This window comes from Panthera tigris, chromosome B1 (assembly GCF_018350195.1).
Source record: "Panthera tigris isolate Pti1 chromosome B1, P.tigris_Pti1_mat1.1, whole genome shotgun sequence".
Classification (NCBI taxonomy): Eukaryota; Metazoa; Chordata; class Mammalia; order Carnivora; family Felidae; genus Panthera; species Panthera tigris.
Window position 1 is genome coordinate 49,921,841 of NC_056663.1, and position 25,659 is coordinate 49,947,499.

At 42.6% G+C, this 25,659-nt stretch overlaps 2 long non-coding RNA genes across 4 annotated transcripts; one reads left to right on the plus strand and one right to left on the minus strand.

The window, feature by feature from the left end:
- Nucleotides 1-4,655: 4,655 nt before the first annotated feature.
- LOC122237911 lies at nt 4,656-17,997 on the minus strand. Of its 3 annotated transcripts, none has more exons than XR_006216664.1 (4): nt 17,721-17,997; nt 15,044-15,178; nt 14,862-14,968; nt 4,656-5,317 (listed from the first exon to the last, which is right to left on the minus strand). It is a non-coding gene; the product is annotated as an uncharacterized LOC122237911 (long non-coding RNA). The 3 variants fall into 3 exon arrangements; XR_006216666.1 differs by lacking the exon at nt 4,656-5,317 and adding an exon at nt 13,129-13,726; XR_006216665.1 differs by lacking the exon at nt 15,044-15,178.
- LOC122237912 lies at nt 12,366-17,544 on the plus strand. The gene is made up of 3 exons (XR_006216667.1): nt 12,366-12,660; nt 13,566-13,639; nt 17,384-17,544. It is a non-coding gene; the product is annotated as an uncharacterized LOC122237912 (long non-coding RNA).
- Nucleotides 17,998-25,659: the final 7,662 nt, after the last annotated feature.

Consider the following 25,659-nt stretch of genomic DNA (forward strand, 5'->3'; position numbering starts at 1 on the left):
CTGAGTTGCCTGCACAGAGCCCAATGCAGGGCTTGAACTCACAGCTGTGAGATCATGACCTGAGCCGAAGTCAGATGCTTCACTGACTGAGCCACCCAGGCACCCCTAAAGTTCAAAAGATTTAAAGAGACATTTCCCCAAAGAAGATGTATACTTGGCTAATAGACACATGCAAAGATGCCCAATCTCAGTTACTAGGCTAATTCCAGTTAACCTACAAGTTAAACCATACCCCAGCAAAATGGCTATGCTAAAAAAGACAGATAATAGCAAGTATTGATGAAGCTGTGGAGAAACTGGAAACCTCATATATTGCTGGTGAGAACATAAAATGGTATATACACTTCGGAAAACAATCGGGCACTTTCTTAAAAAGCTAAACATAAATTTAACATACAACCCAGGAATTCTACTATGAGGTGTTTGCACATGAGAAATTAAAACACATGTCCACACAGAGACTTACACGTGAATGTTCATAGCAGCATTATTCATAACAGTCCCCCAGATGGAAACAATCCACATCCTTGTTAACTGGTGAATGGGTCAACAAAATGTGGCATATCCATATAATGAGATTCTATCCATCAATAAAAAGGAAGGAATTACTACTATATACAGTGGAAATAAACCTCAAAGATATTATGTTAAATGAAAGAAGCAAAATGCAAGAGGTTACATTTTGTATGATTCCATTTTTATGGAATGGGCAGAAATGTCAAATCTATAGAGACAGATAGATTAGTGGAAATGGGCATGAGAGATTTTTTTTTTTTTTTGGCAATGATGAAAATGCTCTAAAATTGTACTGTGGCGATGGTTGCACAACTTCATATAACTTTCCTATAAATCTAAACAGGTGACTTTTTGAGGTAAATGACACCTCAAAAAAACTAAGGAAAAAAAAACCAGATTGACTTTAACTGTGGAGTCAATACCTACAAAGTCGTCACTAAAAACTTGAGTCATCATTCATTAAAAATAAATTTCTGGAAATTCTGGGGATGTAATGGACAGCATGGTGACTATAGTTAACAGTATTGTACATTTGAAAGTTGCTAATAGAGTAAATCTTAAAAGTTCTCATCAGAAGAAAAAAAATTATAATTACATGAGGTGATGAATGTTGACTAAATTTGTGGTAATCATTTTGCTATATATACATTCTTTTGTTCCTGATCACCAATTCTAGAGTGTATGTTGAGGGGGACCCCCCCCGCAACACACACACATACCACCAACCAGGCCCTGATGACACCATCCTGACACTGTCTACACAGAGATAGCGGGTAGAGGTTCACCTGGACAGTCTAACATTTAGAAGTTGAAAGTGTAAGAGGAAACCAGCAAGAGGGATCAAGAAGTGGCCAGAAAGGTAGGCAATGTGTTGTCCTGGAAAGCGAGGGAAGGAAGTTTTTCCAGGGGGGTTGCATAATCAACTCTCCTGTTGGAAAGTGCTGCTAAGTCTAATAAGATGAGGACTGAGAGATGGCCATTGATTTAGCAACTGCAAGTCAGTTTCAAACACATGCTTTTGGTAGAGGAATGAGGCAGAAAACCCATTTCCGGTGGGACTAAGAATGGAGATAAGTCTAGGCATATCGATGAGAGTAGATGACCAAGGGGGAGCATCAGAGATGGTTACTGGAGATGAGGTAACTGAGGGTTATTAATAGGTTAGAGGTAACAAGTAGATAACAAAGAGATGCAGTTAAAATGTCATTTTTCTAGGGCCGCCTGGGTGGCTTAGTCGGTTGAGCGTCCAACCTCAGCTCAGGTCATGATCTCACAGTCTGTGAGTTCGAGCCCCACATCAGGCTCTGTGCTGACAGCTCAGAGCCTGGAGCCTGCTTTGGATTCTGTGTCTCCCTCTCCCTCTGCCCCTCCCCTGCTCATGCTCTGTCTCTCTCTCTGCCAAAAATAAATAAACATTAAAAAAAAAAGTCCGTTTTCTACTTGAGCGTGAGCTTCTTTTATTCATTCATTAGCTCATCAACATGGATTCACTGGATTCATTTATAGATGAACATCTTTATTTTGGAATAGGTGAGATAAAGACAGGAAATTCTGTGAGGCAGAAGGAAATACAGTGGTTGAGCCTGCGGCTGGAAGGCCTGTGCTGGGAAAATGCTTTGAATGAGGACAGGTCAAAGGTTTTAGGCACCCAAACCAACTTCATCTATTTCACGGTTTAAAAAATTTTTTTAATGTTTATTTTTATTTTAGAGATAGAGAGACAGAGTGCGAGTGTGGGGAGGAGCAGAGAAAGAGGGAGATCCAGAATCCAAAGCGGGCTCCAGGCTTGGAGCTGTTAGCACAGAGCCCAACGCGGAGCTTGAACCCATGAACTGCGAGATCATGACCTGAGACAAAGTCGGATGCTTAACCAACTGAGCCCACCAGGCGCCCCTCATGGTTTTAGACTAGATGACCCCTTGCCAGTTTAAAACAACTGAACAAGCAAACTCGGCGAGGAACCTGCCTTCTCTGGAATTCCCTTAGTTCTGTCTCCAAAAGTTGTCTTCTTCCTCTTTCATCTCTGGCTTCCCTCACTTTCCCTGGTCATGCCTAAAGTAAAATAAATTATTAATACAGAAACAACGTAAATATGTCTGTGGAGGGGGCAGTTAACTTTCTTTTACAGAATGTCAGGGTCGGGGGGCATCTGGGTGGCTCAGTCGGTTAAGCATCCCACTCTTGATTTCAGCTCAGGTCATGATCTCACGGTTCGTGAATTCAAGCCCCGAATCAGGCTCTGCACTGATAGGGTAGAGCCTGCTTGGAATTCTCTCTCTTCCCTTCTCTCTGGGCCTCTCTCACTCTTGAGTGTGCTCTCTGTCTCTCTCAAAAATAAATAAATAAAACTTAAAAAAAAAAATGAAAGTATGTCAGGGTTGGAAAAGGCCCTAGACATCATCTAATTTAGGGACAGGCAGACTTTTTCTGTAAAGGGCCAGATGGTGAATATTTTAGGCTCTCAAATTTCAACAATCTGCATCACAATTACTCAACTCTGCTGTTGTAGCACAAAAGCAGCCAGAGACAACACATAAACAGGTGGGGTTGTTTTCCAATAAAACTTTATTTATAAAACCAGGCAGTGGGCTAGATTTGTTCCAAGGGCCATAGTTTGCTAACCCCTGATCCACCCCAAGAGGTGATAAAACTGAGATCCAATTAGCATGAAGGAAAGCCAGGACAAGAATCTACTTTCCCTGAGCCTCAGAGAAGAGCTCATCTTACTACAACAAAGATTCTCAAATTTTCCTTTGCATAAAAATCACCTGGGGGATAGAAGGGATAAAATTATGAAAAAACAGATTCTCAGGCCCACTCTTCATAGATTTAGATTCATTTGGTCTGAAGTAGGACCCAGAAAAAAGCACACATGATAAATATCCCTCCCCACATCATAGATTCTTGAATCCCCTAGGCAACGAGTAAATCCTCCGTATCACAGATGGACAAGTAAGCGGGGGATGAGGAATGGTTTTGAATACTTCTCCCGATTTTTTTCCCTTCCCCTTTGCTCCAGAATCCCTTGGTCTGTAGCAGCTTGCCTGTGCCATGGGGCGGGCCTGCAGGAAGTATGCCGACACCTGCCAGCTGGCCTAGTGGGCGAAGTTTAACTCTAGGGAGGTGACAGGGCAGTTTTGAGCCAGCTTTCCTAATGAGCATCACTTGTTGACGGACTAGGGGGGAGGCGCTTGTTATGCATTTTTGGCCTGAAGCCTTCTCTGGGATTGCAGATGAAAGGATGCCATAAGGCTTCCTTATTCACCTCAGTAGAAAAAAGTGGAAAAATCATCAAAGCAACAATTTGGTTCACACTTCTCATTGAAAAGGGTCAGATTGGCTGGAGGAAGCTTGTGGAGGTAGTTTGGCATGGAATTTTCACACTTGATCTATTTCTTTCTTCCTCAATCCATTACCCCTGCCCAGTGCACCTTGATCCCTTGAATGGGGATATTGTCTGCTCCAAGTCATCCAAAACAAAGCCTCTGTTCTTTTGAGTAATTTCTGCCCCCCAATCCCCCAGATGCTTAGGAAATATAACCCCTAAGAAAACAACGTGTGGTTAAGAATATTACGTCAGGAGTCCCTATTCCTGTAAAGGGACTGGCCTAATCCAGAAACTTCGTTTCTGACATTATCCCAATTTCAAACCCCCTACAGTACCTTTTCCTCATAGTTCTTCATCTCTTTGTAAGAACTCTAGAGCTAGGCGTATACATTGGAATTAAAAGTTAAGTTATAAGGGGTGCCTGGGTGGCTCAGTGGTTAAGCGTTTGACTCTTGAGTTGGGCTCAGGCCATGCTCTTGAGGCTCATGGGTTCGAGCCCTGTGTCATGTTCTGCATTGACAGCAGGGAGGCTGCTTGGGATTCTCTGTCTCCTCTCTTTCTGCCTTTCCCCCACTCGTTCTCGCTCTCTCTCTATCTCTCTCAAAAATAAACTTTAAAATAAATAAATAAATAAATAAATAAATAAATAAATAAATGTTAAATTATGAGATAAGATGGAGTTTATGGGGCTCAATTTCAAATTGCTTTCCAGGGCCATCTCCATCCAACTCTCCAAGGAAAGGGAAGAGGCCTAAGGCAATGGTCAGATTTAGATTCTTTATGGTTGATGCTTTCGACATAGATAGCCACCTTCTTTAACCATAAGACCACACTATACAGAAGTGCAAAAAGAGAGGTTCCTCCCTCTCCCCAAAAAAGGGAGTTTCCCTCCATTCCTGCCTTTGTTTCTGTAGCGCACAGGGCTGGAAGGCAGAGGAAGCCTTAGCTGGTCTTTCTGGCAGCCTTTGCTCCTGCTGTCCCTCCATGTCACCTAAGACTCCTACTGACCCAGCCCTGGACAACTTCTGAGCTGACGTCGCAGTGACTCACAAATGTGCGTTTTCATCTGTGTGAATCCCTTGAGAAACAGGGGCTCTGAGAGGAAAAAGACCGGCTGAGATAACGCTGCTCAGGAGTGAGGTCTCCTTTCTGAGGTTTCCCTAGAATAGCTCGTATCTGTAAATTCTAAGCCACAGTGCGCTCTTGTCATAAGGGGGGGTGTGTCTGGATGAGAGAGAAGAAGGGATGGGGAGATCAAACACGCCCTGAGGAAGGCCCAGCTTCAAAGTCAGGTCCAGCACTGATGTAGGTGTGAGAGAGGAGGTGGAAACCAGGGCCGGCCCTTTTCCTTGGGGCTCTTTCCACCCACCTCTCCATCTTCCTGCCTCTGCATCTTCCTCTGAAGAAGATGCTTCTCTGCTTCTCTGTATCCCCGTTTAGACCAGGAGTTTTCAACCTGTGGTTCGTGGGGCCCTGGAATATACAAACATATGTGCATTTTATGGGAAAAGGTCTCTCATTTCTTATATTCTCAAAGTGGACTATCACTAAAAACAGTTAAGAACCATTATTCTAGATTTTTCCTCCTTTGCCTCCTTTCTGAGCCTCCCTCTGCCTCGCTAGGATTCTGACAGTTACACTGTTTTCACCCTCTTCCCTCAGCCCACGCCTTCCTGTCTCTTCTCTCATGTCTTCTCTCTTTCTCCTTCTACCTTTGGCTTCCTGCCCCGTACCCTCTCTTTTTCCTTCTGAAATCTGCCCATAATACAAACATAAACACTAATAATTGTCACATGTTGAGGTGCTCAGTAGCTAAATGTTTAGGCTCCCTAATTATGTTCTTAATTTTATTTTTTTTTAATTTTTAAAAAATTTTTTAAAAATTAAAAAAAATTTTTTTAAATGTTTATTTTTGAGGGAGAGACAGAGACAGAGTGATAGCCAGGGAGGGGTAGAGAGAGAGGGAGACAGAATCCAGAGCAGGCTCCAGGCTCCGAGCTGTCAGCACAGAGCCTGATGTGGGGCTCGAACCCATAAACCATGAGATCATGACCTGAGCTGAAGTCGGACTCTTAACCTACTGAGCTACCCAGGCGCCCCTATGTTCCTAATTTTAACAGCCACTGAGTTGGACATTTTAGATTTTTCTAAAAAAAAAACCATATATATATATATATATATATATATATATATGTATATATATGTGTGTATGTGTGTGTGTATATATATATACATACATATATATATACATACATATATATACACACACACACATATATATATATATATATATATATATATGAGGGATAGTTGTTGGCTACTTCTTAGCTTATCTGTGAGAGTCGATTTTGCCCCCATGAGCCCACAGCTGTGCATGAGAACGGTTTCCTGACCTTGGTCTTTAGACACCCGGAGCACGCTTGCTCCCCCTACAGTCACAGTTTTAGGTTGCTTACTACATGGCGGAGGAGGATAAGCCAAAAGACAATAAACCTAACAGAATTTGAGTCCATGAGCAGGGACTGTTTTCCGCAGTTTGCTGGGCTATCAAGAAAGATGGCTGCAGACATACAGAGGGAAGAGGCAGAGGAAACAAGGAAGGGTCTGACATCTGAGCAATAGGAGACCCTCCTTGATTTACCTCAACAATTAGAGCAGATCTTTGACATTCAAGTGTACAATCTGTACAAAGTGCAATCTTGCTTTCCAGTGTTTTGATGTTTCGATATATTAATATTCCAGTATCTTTGTTTGCATGATGCTGCCATCATATTTTTTTAATGTTTATTTTATTAACTTTTGAAAGAGAGAGAGAGCAGAGGAGACACAGAGAGAGTGAGACAGAAAATCTAAAGCAGACTCTGTGCTATCAGCAACGTGGGGCTAGAACTCACCAACCGTGAGATCATGACCTGAGCCGAAATCAAGGGTTGGACACTTAACCTACTGAGCCACCCAGGTGCCACCCCACCATCATGGTATTTTTAAAATCAGAAACATTTACATCCTGAGATGTAGTCATAAAATTAGACACTCCATTAATTTTCAAATGGAGTAAATGTGTACTCATCCGGGAGGACTTTATGTCCCTATAATGTTCAAGAAAAGAAAGAAAAATAATTGATAATCTCTTACAGGGCACCTGGGTGGCTCAGTGGGTTAAGCATCTGACTCTTAATCTCAGCACAGGTCTTGATCTCAGGGTGGTGAGTTTAAGCCCAGAATTGAGGTCCATGCTGCTGGGCATGAAGCCTACTTAAAAAAAAAAAAAGGGTCTTTGTTTTCAAAGACTTTTGAACAAGCAAAGAATGAACATGACATCATTGAAATGGATACAGATAACTCTGTGTTAGAATCGCCAGCTACATGTGACAAAAACAAAAAAAGGTTAAAACAATGCAGACAAAAACTAGAACAATGAAATAAGTGCTATCTCTGGGGTGCGGAGGTGGGGAAGAAGCTGTCCTAAAAAGATTTTTTCAAAGTTACAAAGCATAACAAAAAATATATATATCATTTGAAGATGGACTCAGAGGAGAGTATTTGGAAATACCTTATAACTAGTATTTTCTCACTCTCCCCCTAACTAGGGTAGAGTTAAAAAATGCTTTCTCGGGGCGCCTGGGTGGCTCAGTCGGTTAAGCGGCCGACTTCAGCTCAGGTCATGATCTCGTGGTCTGTGAGTTCGAGCCCCGCTTCAGGCTCTGTGCTGACAGCTCAGAGCCTGGAGCCTGTTTCAGATTCTGTGTCTCCCTCTCTCTCTGACACTCCCCCGTTCATGCTCTGTCTCTCTCTGTCTCAAAAATAAATAAATGTTTAAAAAAAAAATGCTTTCTCAGCAATGGGGAAAATTTGTACACATATACTCAAAAATGAACAGTGATACTATTGGAGTATTTTGTTCTTTAGTTTTTCACTTTTTTTAAGAGCTGAAATTGAATTTCGTGTTAAAATTTTTCATGATCATTTTCATTTTTATTTTCTTTTATTATTATTTTAAAATGTTTATTTTGAAAGAGAGAGAACTCATGTGCATTCAGGAAGGGGCAAAGAGAGAGAGAATTCTAAGCAGGCTCCAACTGTTAGCACAGAGCCCAACTCGGGCCAGAACCCATGAACCAGAAGACCATGACCTGAGCCTAAATCAAGAGTCAGACCCCCAACCGACTGAACCACCCAGGAGCCCCTCATTTTTATCATTTCGGTATCATTAAATACCATTTATAAATATACATCTTCTATCTGATGGTTTTATGTGTTTACAATTGTTTAATTTGAAGTGCACTAAAGTTTTGTTCCGATATTTAATTTCATAAATTATAAACTAAAAAAAAAAACCCCAAATATGCAATATCTGCTAAGCACTGTTGTAAATTCTTTGTATTGACTCACTTCATCTTCATAATTCTATTATCATGTCCGTCTCACAGATGGGGAAAGTAGAGGAAGATGAAGTAAATTTCCCAAGGTTGCACACTAGTTCTGTTGGGGCTAGAATCTGAACTGTGCCATCTGGCTCCAAAACCTACGCTCTTAAACACTGTGTCATACCACCTCTCCAAAAACTGACGCATTAGGATTTCAGTATTACATGAAATAAATAGCCCTATTTTGCTTTGGCACCGGGGTTGTAATCAGCAATTCAAGAAAATATAATCCAAAAGCTTCACAAATTCCCAATTCGCAGATTCATTTGAGGTATTAGTTTAGAGATCATCAGCTCATTTAAGAGGTTTGCTTCCATGTTTACAGGCAAGTAAACAGAGGGCATACAGAGGAACAGCAATCTATGTCCTCCTCACAAGTTCGCTTTGAGGAAGGGATTATCACCCCTGTCAAAAATGAGCCCCAGGGGCAGCTCACAAGAGTCAGCGATGTTAACCCTGGCTGACGTCTACGCGGACCTGATCATCTCCCGCACAACAAACAGCTGTGTCTTGCACTATCACTGTGCTCAGCGGCTGTGGGCAGAGAAGGTGGAAGCTGTGCCCGTGCCCAGGGCATGGTCTCAAGTGAAGCATTTCCTAATGCTGAAGCATTACCTTTAGCAAGGTAGCAAAATGTTACCTTGACATTCAGCAATTGGGAGGTAGCCCAAGCCATCTGCCTCTCATTTAATTTTTTTTTAATGTTTATTTATTTTTGAGGGAGAGAGAGAGGGAGGGAGGGCGGGGTGGAGAGAGGGAGACACAGACTCTGAAGCAGGCTCCAGGCACAGGGCTTGAACCCATGAGCTGTGAGATCATGACCTGAGGTGAAGTCGGACATTTAGCCCACTGAGCTGCCCAGGTGCTTCATCTGCCTCTTTTATCTAAGGACAGCTTTTATGGCATAGATATAGGTTTTTTTCCAGTATTATCACGTTTCCCCTGCAATCCTCTGCCCCTAAACACTCTCGCCTTTCGTCCACCCTAAGTCACATGCATCCCTCCTTTTCTCTTAACCTCCATGTCTCCCCTGTCTCTCTCCTACACCCTCTCTCCCACATACTCTTCCCTCTCCTAAGTTTTCATACAGGCTCAGGTTCAGCCCCTCATTCCTTTTCCCAGGTAAGAGCCCCTATGACTACTGACTGCTCCTCTTTCCTTCTCTTCTCAGAGCCTTTCATGGGAGGGACCTTTTTCTTCTGCCATTCCCACACACCTTCTCTGACAGAGGTATGACACTGCTCCTGAGAACTGGGGATTTGGGATGTTCAGTCTCAAAATCCTGCCTAACCCTGCCCTTAAGATCCAAGAAAGATTGGTTTGAATACCCCAGGGAAGAGTCCAGAAGTTTGCCCCCATTTCTGTTATTTCCTGACTCTGAGCCCTGCCTCTACCATTAGTGTAGCTTACAGGTCTCATGCTCACCCCGTAAGAGCTGTCTGTGTTCTGCACTGTGTCCACCTGGAAATGAGATTCAGCCTTTCCCTCCGTTTCTGCCCCAAACCTACTTACAGGAGGTATTTGTGTGAGGAACAAACTTGACTGAGTGTTCAAGAGTAGGGGGTCACAAATGCTTCAAGGCAAACAGCTTCAAAAGGGACATCAGTAATTCCTGTGTTTTTTTCTGTGTGTGTGTGTTTTTTTAAATTTTACGTTTATTTATTTATTTTGAGAGAGAGAGAGAGAGAGAAGTATGAGCAGGGGAGGGGCAGAGAGAGAGAGGGAGAGAGAGAATCTGAAGCAGGATCCTTGAGATCATGACCTGAGCCAAATTCAAGGGTTGAATGCTTAAGTGACTGAGCCACCCAGATACCCAAATATCTGTTTTTGAGAGAGATTGGTCATTGCCAGGGGCTGGGGAAAAAGGAAGAAGATGGGTGAAGGTAGTCAAAAGGTACAAGCTTCCAGTGTTAAGATGAACAATGTACAACGCAGGGACCACAGTTAACAGTAGTGTATCGGGTATTTGACAGTTGCCGAGAGTAGGTCTTAAAAGTTCTCACCACAAACACACACAGAAGGTAAACATGTGAGGTAAAGGGCGTGTGAATGAACCTTATTGTGGTAGTCGCTTCACAACATATACATATATCAAACCATCACATAGTACACCTTAATTATATCAACAAGTCTGGAAAGGGAAAAGTATTATTTTTTTAAGTGTATTTATTTATTTTGAGAGAGTGTGAGTGTGGGAGGGGCAGAGAGAGAGAGAGAGAGAGAGAGAGAGAGAATCCCAAGCAGGCTCTGTGCCATGAGCACAGAGCCTGATGGGGGGCTCGAACTCACAAACTGTGAGAGTCATGACCTGAGAGTGGGATGGACGCTCAACCAACTGATCCACCTGGGTGCCCCAAGAAATTTCTATTTTTAAAAGTCCATCAGCCAGGGTGCTGGCTCTTGGTCATCTTACCTGCCTTATTGCTCTGTCTTCACTACATCTTACAGCTCTTCCTTTGCCTCTCTTCCTCACATGCTTTTTCCCAGTTATCCTAGTACACACTTATTTTTCTCTATTTAACAGGATAATTCAGCATCCTAGCCCACCATTTTTCAATCTGTGTCATAATCCCTTAGTGGGTGGTAGAGCCAATTTAGAGGGTCACAAAGATTTTCTTTTAAATAAAATAGAAAATACAAGTGTGTGCATAGTAACTATTGTTTTGTGAAATGCATTTTGATCATACCGTATAAATAATAAGGGCTATGGTTAAAAAAAATAGTCTATAAGACACTTTCTGGCTTTAATGGGAGACCTTAGCTCCAGGCCCCCCTTTGCTTAGCCATAACCATCAAAGAGCTCAGCAGAATAAAAGAACCTGCCTCTCTGAGCATGACCTATTTTTCTTGAAGGCAGCTTGTAAGATGACTTTAAAACATACCCTAACAGGACTCCCATTTTCTGAAGCTGTCAACTCTGCCAGCTTCTGAACATGATTGTAATAAAGCAGAGCTCTTTGGTCACTACCTCCTTTTGCAACTGATTTGAGGTTGCTGTTTGACTTAGGGATTTGGTGATGTAATGTGGCAGTGTCCAAATGTAAAATGGCTTCCTCGTCTGTTTGTTTTCTTTTTTTTTTTTTTAAATGTTTTTATTTATTTTTGAAGGAGAGAGAGACAGAGCATGAGCCAGGGAGGAGCAGAGAGAGAGGGAGACATAGAATTTGAGGCAGGCTCCAGGCTCTGAGCTGCCAGCACAGAGCCCGATGTGGGGCTCGAACTCACAAACCGTGAGATCATGACCTGAGCCGAAGTCAGACGCTCAACCGACTGAGCCACCCAGGCGCCCCTTGTCTGTTTGTTTTCTTACCATGTGCAAGGCTGACATCCATCTGGGGATGGGAAATGGAAGTCATCGATGGGAGTCTCAGGGAAGGAGGGAGGATATCTGTTTCTCACATTATTGGTGATATTGCTTAAGGAAAAAAAACACTGATGGCCTTTTAGGCCATATTAAGATGCTCCTACATCAAAGCAGCTGCACCAAACTGCCACAAGCCTGTGTTGGCCCTGCCAGCCAAGTAGCGTGGAGGAAATAAACTTACCAACTCATCTTTTTTAAGGAACATGGGATGGATGTGGAAGGGACATGGGAAGGAACCAGCATTTACTGAGCACTACTGTGTGCCTGGCACTGTAACTCATACAGCCCCGGGAGGTAGGTATTATTATTCCTAGTTTTGAAAGTTATTATTCTAGTTTTGAAAATTTAGGAACATGTTCCTGCTGTGGACATTCTGTTTCTAATTTTAAACCCTTTTATTTATTTTTGAGAGAGAGTATGAGCAGGGGAGGAGCAGTGGGAGGAGGGGCGGGGCAGAGGATCTGAAATGGGCTCTCTGCATGGCCCAATGTGGGCCTTGAACTTGTGAACTGTGAGAACTGAAGTCAGATGCTTAACTGACTGAGCCACCCAGGCACCCCCCTACTGTGGACATTCTGAAGGGTCCCACAATAGCTACTGCGGAGCTGAATCAAAGGTGGGGCCAACTGTAGTTGCCTAGCATCATCCTCTAAAGAGTGCTGACACCTGCTGAAATCTAGCGAGGTGGAGAATGTTTTATTTCCAGTACTTCTCTTGGGGGAAAGGAGTAAACAGCTGTAAAAGACAGTCGGTGGGCCCCTGGCGGTGGGGTAAAATCAACCCCTGGCTGCTAAACGGCCTCCTGGAGTATGCGGGAGGGTGAGCGACGCAGGTTCTGGTTTGCTGGGTTGCTATGCTGCGTTAGAGCGGAATTCTTCAAGACAGCGGAGGAAGGGCTGAGCAGCTGCCGCCAGAGGGCGCCCTTTCCCCCTCCCCCCTGCTTCCGGACACCTCCGCACTTAGCAGCCCTTCGCCCTCCTTCCCAGTACTAAACAGTGGTTAAAGACTGCGGATTTGAAGGCCAGGTAAATCGTTAGCCTCCTGAGGCTACCGCAGTCCAGCCCTGGTTCCATCTGCCTCTCACCTGCCTGGTCTCCAGGCACATCCCTTTGACCTCTGCAGTCTAGCCCTCCCCCAGGGGAGCTCCCTCCTCCCCGCCCCTACTCCTCTCCCTGTGGGTCATAAAGTAGAAATGAAACAAATCTCCCATAACTGCTTTTCTACCACTAGGCATTTTGTAAGTTATTGTGTATATAAATCGAGGTCATTTAGAAATTTTATGTGACTTTCACTTTGAGTAAATCTTTTCAGTACTTAATAACAGTGTTGCTGGAAATTGTTTTCCTAAGGAGAGAACAGCAAGCCCACCGTACCACAATTTCATTAGGTTTCATTTTTCTAACTTTACAGTGACAGCCGTGCAGTTTAAAAATCAAACATCCATGTCATGATGTAGATGAGTCTCAATGAACAGGAAAGGTGTTATTTATAAACCCAAATCTGGCTTTTCCCAAATTCCTTTTTAAAATTAAACAATTCAGAATGCTGTAGAAAATCATTAGATCTTTGTTCCACACTGTGGAGAAAAGACATGGATGAGCAGATTGGGAGGAGAGAGGGACTCACAGAGGGGTGGGGATAGAAAAAGAAGTAGGAAGACAAAGAGGGAATGTAGTGGGGGGAGGGCTGGGAGAAGGATGTGAGGAAGAGGATGAAACAGGTGATGCAGGGAAAAGAGAAGAGAGACATGCTGGGCACTGCGCCTCGTGCCTGCCGTGGTGGGTTAAATGGATGGAAAGGAGAACATGGGTGTTGGTGCTTTAAGAGAGAGTTTTCCTTGACCATGAGGTAGAGTGTGAGGGTGAAATCAGAGGAAAGGCAAGGGGGAAAATAATCACAGAGAGACTGCTTATTCCACTGTCTTTCTCAGGGCATATGCTCATCTTCCAGAGCCACAGCTGAAGAAATTGCAAAAGGAAGGTCCAGAACTACTCCTCTCACAAGGTGAGTATGCTTCCATCTGCCACGCTGTCTGCTTGCTTTGCACATTCTCCCCACGTCATATGCTAACAGCACCCATCGTGTGCCATCCTGGCACAAACACAAAAGGAGGAAGCGAAATTAGAATGTGGGGGAGAGGGATAGAGCACAGCTTGTTTTTTGTTTGGGAATTTGTGGTAATACATGGGTTACTTTCTTTTTTTTTATCTCAATGTATTTTCTTTTTAACTGATGCATAACTTCTATAAAGTATACTAATCATGACAACTTTTAATATGTGTATTAGGACCATGTAACCACCCACAAACCAGATTAAGGTAAATTGTGTTTCTGGACTCCAATAGCATCCCTTATGCTCTCTCCCAGTCTGGATCTCCCCAGAGGTAACCACTTTGCCAGTCTCTATCCCTATAAATGAGCTCTGCCTGTTTGATTTATATATATGGGGGGGGGGGCGGGTAGCAGGAGACATTTGTGTGTTTTGGCTCTTTTTTCTCATCATTCTCTTTGAGATTCATCCATGGATGGTGTTGTGTATAGCAATAATTCATTCTTTTTCTTTGGTGTGTATCATTCCATTGTGTAAATGTATCATACTTTATCCATTTTGTTGTTGATGGACATTTTGTTGTTTCTAGCTTTGGGTTATTATGAATAAAGCTGCTGTGAACATTCTTGTACATGTGCTGGGTGTGCATAGACACTCAGTTCTTTACTATATGTACCCTAGAGTGGAATTACTGAGTCAGAGGATATATACAGGTTTAGATTTAGTAGGTGATGGAACCCTTGGTTACTTTAATCCAAAGTGCCTTAGAGTGACAAGAATTCTCCATAGAGACTCTTATCGGTAGTTTTGTAGAAGACTCAGTAAACTGTCAGAGGATGGGGAATAGGGAGGGACATGAGGAGTACTCTGACGGGAGATTATAAAAGAAAAGAAACAGAGCAGGAAGGAAAACAGAAATGGGAGACAGGGCTCCAGCACATGGAGTTAAGATTTGGTTATGGGATGTTGAGGTCAAGGCAAATGAAGACCGTAGAGAGGACACTGTGGCTGGTTATGGATGGTTCTTCAGTAGTGAATATTCTCTTGCTGATCACAAAAGAGAAAAAAATGGAGAAGACAAAGTTGTATAAGAAGACAAAACCAATTGGAACCAAGCCAGTTGCCTATAAAAATGAGTAAATTCATTTCCCTGAAGACAAAAACAAAAATCATTACCCTCTGAAATCCTGTTCTGTGGCCATCCTGTGGTAGTGATGGTGAAGACTTGGTTATCGTAGATCAAAACTTAATGTCTCCAGCATGAATTTTCCAGCCTTATTTACCTAAAATTAAAACAGTTTAATTATTTTAGAGATTGCAGTCGAGAACAACTTTGTAAGTAATATATCCGATCTTACCAGTTAATGTTCAGCCTTCGGGATAGCTGGACATCACATGCCTTGGAAGCCTGTTAGGGGAAGTCTGTTCATCTCGTCCGGGTTAATTGAGCAAATCATAGCAAGGCGTTGATTTGCCTTTTCATCCTCCCAGTGCTGAGAGGAAAGAAGGTCTGTGCATATAAGTAAATGCTGGTGGAAGTTCAAGATCCCTGCCCCTGTCTGCTGTTCTCAGTCCTAAATCAGTGTTTAGCCACCACCTGAGTAGGAGTAACACTACCCTCTCTTATTCCTTTCTTCATTTTACTAACACTTATTGAGCACCTCCTCTGTGTAAATAACTGTGATAGTTGCTAGGGGGAGATAAAGGAACTTGTAATCTTCTAGGGTAACCCTAGGTATATAAATGTAATTATAATATAAAGTAAATAAAATAAGTAATATAATGGATTTATATACAAAAGGGTAATGAAATTTGGGAAAGTATTGGCTTATTGAAGAGTTTCTCAGAAGCTGTAGCATTATAGTTGTGCCTTAAAAATGAAGATGTAGGGGGGCGCCTGGGTGGCTCAGTCGGTTAAGCATCCAACTTCAGCTCAGGTCACACAGGTCATGATCTCGGGGTTTATGAGTTCGAACCCCATATTGGGCTCTCCACTGTCAGCACAGAGCCTGCTTTGGATCTCTCTACCCCTCCCCTGCCGGTTCTCTCTCTTTCAAAATAAATAAACTTGTTTAAAAAAATGAAGTAGCAGGATTTCAGTGAGTCCAGATTGGAGGTGGGGTGGGAAAGAGCCTGAGTACTGGCAAAATAGGAAAAGTTCACATTTGCTTTAGGTAACTAATCTTTCTTAACAACTGCTCTGCCCTGGCTTGAGAGCACCACTCCCATTCAGAATTGTCTCATTTAAGAGAGACCATAGCATTTATATAGCAGGGAGCATTCGAAACACAATTTAACTGTCTTTAAATGGATATTTGAGCCAGTCTCATTGCAGAAACACATAGAGAACTATATTTTCAGAGGTCTCCTGGTAGAGATGCCTTTGGATGTCCAGCCAGTTGAGATCCTTTAGAAGAAGATTCGTCCCTTGCCCATGCTCTTCTCACTCATGTACTGCTGCCTGGTTGACCTGGTGAGTTTCTGAATCTTGGCAACTTTCTGTGAGGCAGGATTTAGTTAGAATGAACACTCCCCTGAGACAATGCTCTTTAGTTCACTTTTGGTGGTTTGGAGTTCATTCCTTATTCTATTCAATCAACAAGTATTTGTTGAGTGCCTCCCATGTGCAAGAACAGTTTCTGGACACTAAGGTACAATAAATAAGGTAGATTGCTGTCTCGTAGAGCTTCCCTTCCAGTAGGGTGAGACAGACAGTAACTAGAGAAATAAGAAAATGATCGACAAGTGAGAAGAACTACATAGAGAATTAAAATAAGGTGATGTGATAGTGAGTGAATGGGTGGTTTCTTCTATGAGTTGTCTGAGATGGTGACATCAAGCTGAGTTCTGAAGGAGCCTTCCATGCAGAGATGTGAGGGAAGTGCATTCCAGGCAGAGGCCCAGCTAGTATAGAGGCCCTAAGGCAGGACCCAGATTGGCATATTTGAGGCACAGAAACAAGGCGAATTTGTCTAGAGCACAGTGAGCACACAGACAGTGGGTATGAGATCTTAGAAAGACAGCCTGGGGCCAGGTCATTGAGGACTTTGTGACTCAGGGGAAGGAATTTGGATTTTTTTCTTGCAGCAAATGTACACATAAATACAGATGAAGAGAAGTTCACTGGGGAGACTTCTAAAATACCAGATAATATCCATTTTAATGGCCTTTGCGCTATTTCTCAGATGGAAAAATGAAACTATAGGTGGATCTAGGTTTTCCTGCACAGCTTATCGGTGGGAGAGGCAGAAGCTGAAACCAGCTGAGTGTGTCCCATGGCAGGTAGCAGAAGCACAGACCCATTGTAGCCCACCCGTGACCTCGCCCCTCTCCAACATGACCTGATACCTGCATTACACTACCTATTGCTGTCAGTTGGACCAGAGGAAAGAGGAAGGAACTGGGATTCCAGAGCCCAGGCACTGAGTACTGGCTCTGACACTGGAAACCAAAGGAAAGGAAAATAGTTATTGAGTACTTTACGTAGTGCGTAAGCAGGGGAGGGGCAGAGAGGTAGACATAGGATCCAAAGCAGGCTCCGCACTGATGACAGGGAGCCCGATGCAGGGCTCAAGAGTCACAACCTGAGGTGAAGAAGGGCACTCAACGGGCTGAGCCACATAGGCACCCCTGCAGGTTTTCTATCTTAGTTTCCACACCAATCATGCAAAATGGTTCTTCTTATCCCCTTTTCACAGATGAAGTAGCAGGGACTCCGACAGATGAAGTATGATTTCTGCAAGTTTGGGAATCCAGCCCAGGTCTGCTTGGTTGCATTATCCTCTGTTGTCTTTCCTTGTCGTGTGTCCTGCGGCCAGTCTTTTATAACCTCTCTGGGCTGGGGTCTTCTCATTCATTAAAGGGGACATGAAAAAAATCAATGTTTATGGCCTCAACTAGCTCTAATATTTGGGATTCTAAATGCCTTTGAATGAGTTTAATTCTTTTTCTGAGTGAGAGTTCTGAACCATACTGTGACAAATGCTTTAACCAGAGCATGATTCCCACCCCTTTAAGGCCAGAGAGGATAATGACCTCAAATCTGGAGCATCCGGCACAGGGGTTTGTTCTTCTGACACCAGGAAGTGAAGGCCACTTAGAAATACAAAGGATACTGTCTTAGCTTCTTTGTCCCCCTTGTTTACAGCTCTTGATTTCTTCTTTTCTTCCTCTATGTCTGGAAAATCCTTCTCATCTTCTAAATCCTTGTGCTTTGAAGACCAAGTTGGCCAGAGGAATGTCAAAGGAGACACGGGGTTAAATCAGAAGTGAGTCTGTTCACTTCTAGCAGCAGAAGCCTGCCATTGTCACCCCAGACCTCGTCCTCTTGACTCCATTGTGAGAGCAGAGGCTCCACATTCCAGGGTCATCATTTCCTTTAGACTTTGCCACCAGCAAAGGGCAAGTGGCTCCTCCTTAACTGATGTTTGCCTGCTTGGGGCAAAAAGAGCACCACGAACCCTGATACTGTGACCTGAGCTGAAATCAAGAGTCGGTCGCTTAACCAAGCCATCCAGGTGCCCCTGGTCAAAACCTATCTTCAGTGCAAAAGTTATCTTGGGGGTTGAATAAGTGGGAGTGGTTGTCCATTTATAACATGTTTTAAAACTCTAGGAAGCCAAGTCTTTTCTCTCTTAGTATTCTTTATTTAGGTGAAATGTATCTGTCTTATTAATTTTTTAAAGTTTATTTATTTAAGAAATCTCTACACCCAACATGGAGCTCAAACTCATGACCCCAAGATCAGAAGCCACATGTTCCATGGACTGAGCTGGCCCTTATCTTACTTTTTTTTTTTTAATGTTTATTTATTTTTGAGAGAGAGAGAGAGAGAGAGAGAGAGAGAGAGAGAGAGAGAGAGAATGAGTAGGATAGGGGCACTATCCCCTATAGTGTCCCTATAGGGACACAGAATCTGAAGCAGGCTTCAGGCTCCAAGCTGTCAGCACAGAGCCTGACATGGGGCTCCAACTCATGAGTCGTGAGATCATTACCTGAGCCGAGGGTGGACGCTTAACTGACTGAGTCACCCAGGTTCCCCTTATCTTATTTTTTATGAAAGATCCAACATGAACAATTTTTATCATGATTGGATGTTAGATTTTGTCAAGTACTTTTTCTGCATCTATTGATATGGTCAAATGATTTTTCTTTAGTCTGTTTATATGCTGGATTACATGAACTGATTTTTGGGTGTTGAACTAGCCTTGTACACCCAGGATAAATCCCACTTGGTTGTAGTGTATAATTCTTTTCACACACTTTTGGAATCCATTTGCTAATAATTTGTTGAAGGATTTTTGCAACTATGTTCAGGAGAGATACTGGTTTGTAGTTTTCCTTCTTGCAATGGCTTTGTCTGTTTCGGTATTAGGATAATGCTGTCGTCAGAATGAATTAGGAAATATTCCCTTTGCCTCTGTTTTCTGGAAGAGGTGATAGATAATCAATGTGATTTCTTCCTTAAATGTTTGTTGGCATCATCAGTAAAACCATCTGAGCCTGGTGCTTTCAGGTTTGAAAAGTTACTAATTATTGATTCCATTTCTTTCATAGATAAAGTCCTATTCAGATTATATATTTCTCCTTGTATAAATTTTGCTAGAAATGAACTTGGTAGAAGACTTGTGTCTTTCAGGGAATTGACCTGTTTCATCTAAGTTATCAAATTTGTGAGCATAGAATTATTTATAATATTCCTTAATTATCCTTTTAATGTCCATGGGATCAGTATTTATGGTTTTTAACTATATATCTACATAATGTATTAATGGATTTTGAATGTACATGGAATCTTTGATTTTTGGTGTTGATAATTTGTATCTTCTCTCCTTTTTGCTTGGCTTGTCTGTCCAGAGGTTTATCCATCTTATTGATCTATTCAAAGAATCCACTTTAGTTTTGTTGATTTTTAAAATTGATTTTCTGTTTTCAGCTTCATTGATTTCTACTCTATTTTTTGTTATTTATTTTCTTGTGCTTACTTTGGATTTAATTTGCTCTTCTCTTTAAGTTCCTAGGGTGGTAGCTCATATGGCTGGTTTTAGGTCTTTCTTCTTTTCTAATATGTGCATTCAGTGCTATAAGTGTCCTGTTATGCACTCCTTGCACTGGATCCTACAAATTTTGGTAAGTTGTATTTTCATTTTCACTTAGTTCAAAACATTTTAAAATTTCTCTTGAGACTTCTTTGACCCATATGTTACTTAGAAGTGTGTTTTTTACTCTCTAAATATTTTAGAATATCTTAATGTTGGGGCACCTGGGTGGCTTAGTTGATTAAGTGTCTGACCTTATACTCAGGTCATGATCTTACGGTTTGTGAGTTCGAGCCCCACGTCAGGTTCTCTGCTGTCAGCTCAGAACCTGGATCCTGCTTCAGATTCTGTGTCTCTCTCTCTGCCTCTTCCCTGCTCGTTCTCTGTCTCTCTCTGTCTCAAAAATAAATAAGCATTAGAATATCTTAATGTGATTGATTTCTAGTTTAATTCTGTATGCTTTGAGAGCATACCTTGTATAGTTTCTATTTTTTAAATTTGTTGATATGTGTTTATGGCCCAGAATGTGGTCGGTCTTGGTGACTATTCCATGTGACCTTGAGAGAAATGTGTTTTCTGTTGTTGTTCAGTGAAGTAATTGGTAGATGTCAATTATGTCCAGTTGATTGGTGAAGTTGAGTTCAACTATGTCCTTACTGATTTTTTTAACTTTATTTATTTATTTTTGAGAGAGAGAGAGAGAGAGAGAGAGAGAGAGAGAGAATGAGTGAGGGAGGGCAGAGGTGGGGTGGGGAGGACAGAGGATCTGAAGCGGGCTCCATGCTGGCAGCAGAGAGCCCAATGTGGGGCTCAAATTCACGAACTGTGGTATCATGTCCTGAGCCAAAGTCGGACACCCCTGTGAGCCACACAGGCACCCCTGTCCTTACTGATTTTCTGCCTGCTGGACCTATCCATTTCTGGCAGAGGGCCGTTGAAGTGTCCAACTATAATCGTGGATTCATCTATTTCTCCTTGTAGTTCTATCCATTTTTGCCTCACATATTTTAACAATGTTGTTAGGCACATATACAATAAGGATTATTATGTCTTCTTGAAGAATTGACTCTTTTATCATTATGTAATGCCCCTCTTTATCCCTGATAATTTTCCTTGCTCTGAAGTCTGCTTTATCTGAAAGTAATATAACTAGTAGCTACTCTAGCATTCCTTTGATTAGTGTTATCAGGGTGTACCTTTTTCCATCTCTTGAATTTTTTATTTAAAAAAAATTTTTTTAACGTTTATTTATTTTTGAGACAGAGAGAGACAGAGCATGAACGGGGGAGGGGCAGAGAGAGAGGGAGACACAGAATCGGAAGCAGGCTCCAGGCTCTGAGCCATCAGCCCAGAGCCCGACGCAGGGCTCGAACTCACGGACTGTGAGATCGTGACCTGAGCCGAAGTCAGACGCCTAACTGACTGAGCCACCCAGGCGCCCCTATCTCTTGAATTTTTAAAAAATACTACATGAAATCTATCACTGATGAAAGTATTACTTTGGAAAATGTAACTACTCTTGCAAAAGACAGTGTGTAAGCTATTTTCAGTCATTCATACTTTAGTATGAATTAAAGGGGCAAAAGGTTTATGTGATCTGAAGAGAAACCAGAGTATACTTTAGTATGAATTAATATAGACGATCCTGTTAAAGGTAAAGATAATTTTTCGTGGAAAGAAATGGGGAAGTGGTAAGAGATTAAGAGTCTGTAACTGAGACAGGAAGATTCAAGCTCCACAGAAAGAAAGGAGAGAGACAGATGTAAAAGGAAAATCTTGTGTTCTTTGAGATTTATGCACAAGGCTGATGTTGCCTGAATGCTTTAGGCTTTCCTTTCTAAGTGAGTCCATTAGCAGTTGTGCACCGAGGGTAGACTTGGATATGGAGAGGGAGCTACGAATACACAAGGGCTCTAAGGAATGGCCCAGTGCCACAATACCTAGTGGCTCCCTGTAGGTCTTAGAACTTTCTGTGGTTTCTCTCACTAGGCTTAGGAAATTGAGGGAAAGGCAAAATTGATTCCCAGGCTTATTCCCCAAGGTTCCTTTTTGCTTCCTTCTTTTAGCTACATCCTCTTGTATCACCTTGAACACTTTTTACTCAGACTGCATCAAGATGGCACCAGTATGTCTGGTTATGCTCAACCCTAAGAAGCAGGACATTCTTTCAAAGCCGGCTTCCTGTCAGAGTGTCTCAGGCTTGAGAGGATCTGTCCAGGCAGGACTGGCCTTTCAGCCAAGCTGAATATGTGGTGTGTCTTGATGGTGTGATTTAAGGAGTGCCAGAAAGGTTGCTACATCCAAAAAATTTTATTTTCCACTCATGCCTAAAATTCCGCCCTTAATGATTCATACCTGTTAACAGCTGGTGCCTGGAAGGAAAAGACACAGAAAGAAGATACTGGCTGTTTACTTCCAATTTTGCTTCATGATGACCCATGACTAGGGTTACAAAAGGGATTTCTGGGGCACCTGGGTGGCTCATTTGGTTGAGCGTCTGACTCTTGGTTTTGGCTCAGGTCATGACCTTACAGTTCGTGGGTTCGTGCCCCACATTAGGCTCTGTGCTGACAGTGCAGAGCCTGATGGGATTCTCTCTCTCTCTCTCCCTTTCTCTCAAAATAAGTAAAATAAACTTAAAAAAATAAAAGGACTTCTGAGTGTACAATTTGGAATGTCTTACAACTTTGCAGTAAGTGCTGACAATATTCAATACAAGGTCTCAAGGCCTTGGGGCAGGGGAGAGCAAAAGGCTCTCAGTGACTATTTCTTAGGGGGCAGATTAATAGCAATGAATTGGGTTTGACCAATTCAGTCTAGATCATGACACTTAATATATGGTCAATTAAATATCCTTGTTTGTCTTCAGTATGCTCTATTACTTATTTTCATGTAAAAACAAACGAAATGAAGTTGCATGCTGGCATCCCGCCACCTGCTTTGTCCTTGTGGGGACATATTTGTTGTTGTTATAGTATGATTTAGTAGCTTGACTAAAGTTCTGTTAAGTATTCACATGACCATTTATTCTCATGTCTCTCTTTCTCATCTGCCTCCCATTCTTTTCTACTCTTCTCCTGTTAACTTAGTCATACATGCACACCCTACAGTGACCTACACATATTGTTACTTTATGAAAATGGCTGCCTGGAGACATTTATGAGTATCAAATGCAGACCCACTTTTGCCACCCTTGGCCCACCCTTGCATTTTGATAGCCCATCCAGGAAAGACTGTCATTCAGTGGGGCAAAGTGGAAACATCTTTGGTCATAGTCAGGAGGTTTGGGTTCGGGCTCCATTTTCTACATATAAAGGATTCTGTACCATAAATAGGAGTTCACCAGGTCTACAAGAGAAATAAGATCTTATCATGAGGAGGGAAAAATGCGTGAAGTATATGCCAACGTTCAAGAGCAGCATTTTTCACAATAGCCCAGAGGTGGAAACAATCCAAGTGTCTATCAGCAGATGAATGTGTAAACAAAATGTAGTATGTCTATACAATGGAATATTATCCAGCCATGGAAAAGGAAAGAAGTTCTGACACATGCTACAACATGAATGAACCTTGAGAATATTATGATAAATGGAAGAAGCCAGACACAAAAGGACAACTATTGTATGATTCCATTTATATTAAATATCTAGAATAGGCAAATTCATAGAGACAGAAAGTAGATTTGATGTTAGCAGAGGTTGGATGAGTGGGGTGTGGGTTATTATTGTTTAATAGGTACAGAGTTCCTGTTTAGGGTGATGAGAAATTATGGGAATAGTGGTGATGGTTGCACAATATTGTGAATGTAATTAATGCCACTAAATTTTTTGGTGAAAAATGGTAAGTTTTATGTCCTATATATTTTCCCACAATAAAAAGATAGTAAAATTTAAAAAACAGGAATTTAATAATAAAACTATAGATGTGACTCAAGATCCTGGCATGGGAATAGACTCATAGAGCTAGGAAAAGAGTAAAAACTTAGAGGAAACACAAAAAGAAGGCCTAGAATCAAGAAAACAGAGCTTGTTTGGGAATGGCAACCTAGATAGAGTGAAGTTACCAGGAGCAGAGCAGCAGATAAAGCTAGAGGGATGAATAGACATCAGATCGGGAAAAGCCTGTGTGCCGAATGACAGTGAACTGGCCCCAGGAAAGGGTTCTTAAGTAGGAGGAACATATATATGATCAGGTTTGCCTGTGAGACAGATCGCTCTGGCAGGTATGGGGGATGTGTTGTACAAGAACAGTATTGAAAGCAGTGCTGAGTACGAACACTGCCAGGTGTGGCTAGGCAAGAGTTACTAAGCTGTGGCCCAGGCTCACCACTGATCTCCACCATATATACGACACCCCTGAGATACAGTGTAAGTGACAGGAGACCCACCAAGTTGTCTTGGTTTTCTTACCTGCCTTCACACAAGCTTTACCCTGTTGTAACAGGAGCCCACATGTGTCCTTTGCTGGGCTCAGCCTGACACCAAATCTCTACACGGGGAGGAAGTCCATGTGGGATTTAGCTCAGTTGACAAGGATCATCTGTGTGAGCCCTGGAAGCTCTAACCTAAATGTGTCGCTTCCTGGTAAGGTCCTCCCGGGAAAATGCCCTCATAAAGGAAATAAAAGAGGGGTGTTTCTCTCCAGTCTGAGAAAATTCTGATCGCCTCTCCTGCCCTAAAGCTACCTGTCCTAATTCTCCTACCAGACCGGGTGAGCCTCTCTCAGCTCTGAAAGAATGCACTTCCTCCTTTTTGCCTGCTATGTTTGACCTTCCTGCCCATCGGCCATCCTCACTGCCCTGGAGGCTATGTGTGGACCCTGCTTCTCACTGAGTCATCCCACTGCCCATGGCTCCCCACTAGTACGGCTGCCAGCCGGGGGCTCTTCTCCTAACCCACAAGGGGTGCCCGTTCTCTCCACCTCTCACTGGGGTGCTCCAGATATGGCTCCCTGCTCCCCAGCTTTGAGACTCTGTTAAGCCAGTTATGGGGGCTTGGTGGTGTGCTGGAGCTTCAACTCTGTGTTCAGTGAGCTCATGTTGGCAGCTTGAAATCAGCCATGGTGGGAGTGTTTACACCACAGAAATCTGTAAACCCCACAAATGAGAGCTTTTCTTTCTGGAGAGCCAGTTGTCCTTTTTATCAGTATACCACTGACTGGGCTTCTGGTTCTTTAAACAAATGAACGAACAAGCAAACTGATCCAGAAATCTTAAGGACTTCATTTCTCTCAGAGATCTTCTGGGTCCTCATTACCTCAGAAGGTAGGAGGCAGGGCTCAGTGAAGATTTAGAGCTTCTCTTCCCACCCACGTGGTAACGTTAATTGGGAGAGGCTGGCTCTGTTTGGGGAGACCAGATTCCTCCCCAGTAGGGCATCCCCCCCAAGCTGCAAGGGCTCTCATCAGCCTCTTGCACTAAAGATAAATTCTTCAGCAGGAGGGTATTTGTGGGCGCCCTCCAGTGATGGGGATCCTGCTTCCTGTAATTCTCAACCCATGTTCTCTCTGCCCATGTTCCTGAGGTTCAAACGCAAGAGAAGCCACCCTCCTCCCAGGCATTTGGACACATCTTCAAGGCCTTGCTGCAGGAGACTGGACACATCAGATATATTATCTTTAAAGCCTCTAGGCTTTGTTAGCTCATTAACATCCCCAGTTTCAACTAAAAAGGCCTGGATGGTGTTAAAGGACAGAAAGAAGAAAGTTGTAATCAACTGGGTTTTACTGTGTTTAAGTTGTTAGGGTTTTGATATGTTTTGAGATTGCGTACGTTATACTATTATTTTTGTCATTCGCCAGGTACAATTTTCGTAAGATTACACTTGGAATCCTGTGATGGGTTGAATTGTGTCCTCTTTCCACCCCTCTCCCTCACCCTCCAATTACTAAAGTCCTAATCATTAGTACCTCAGATCATGAACCTATTTGGAAATATG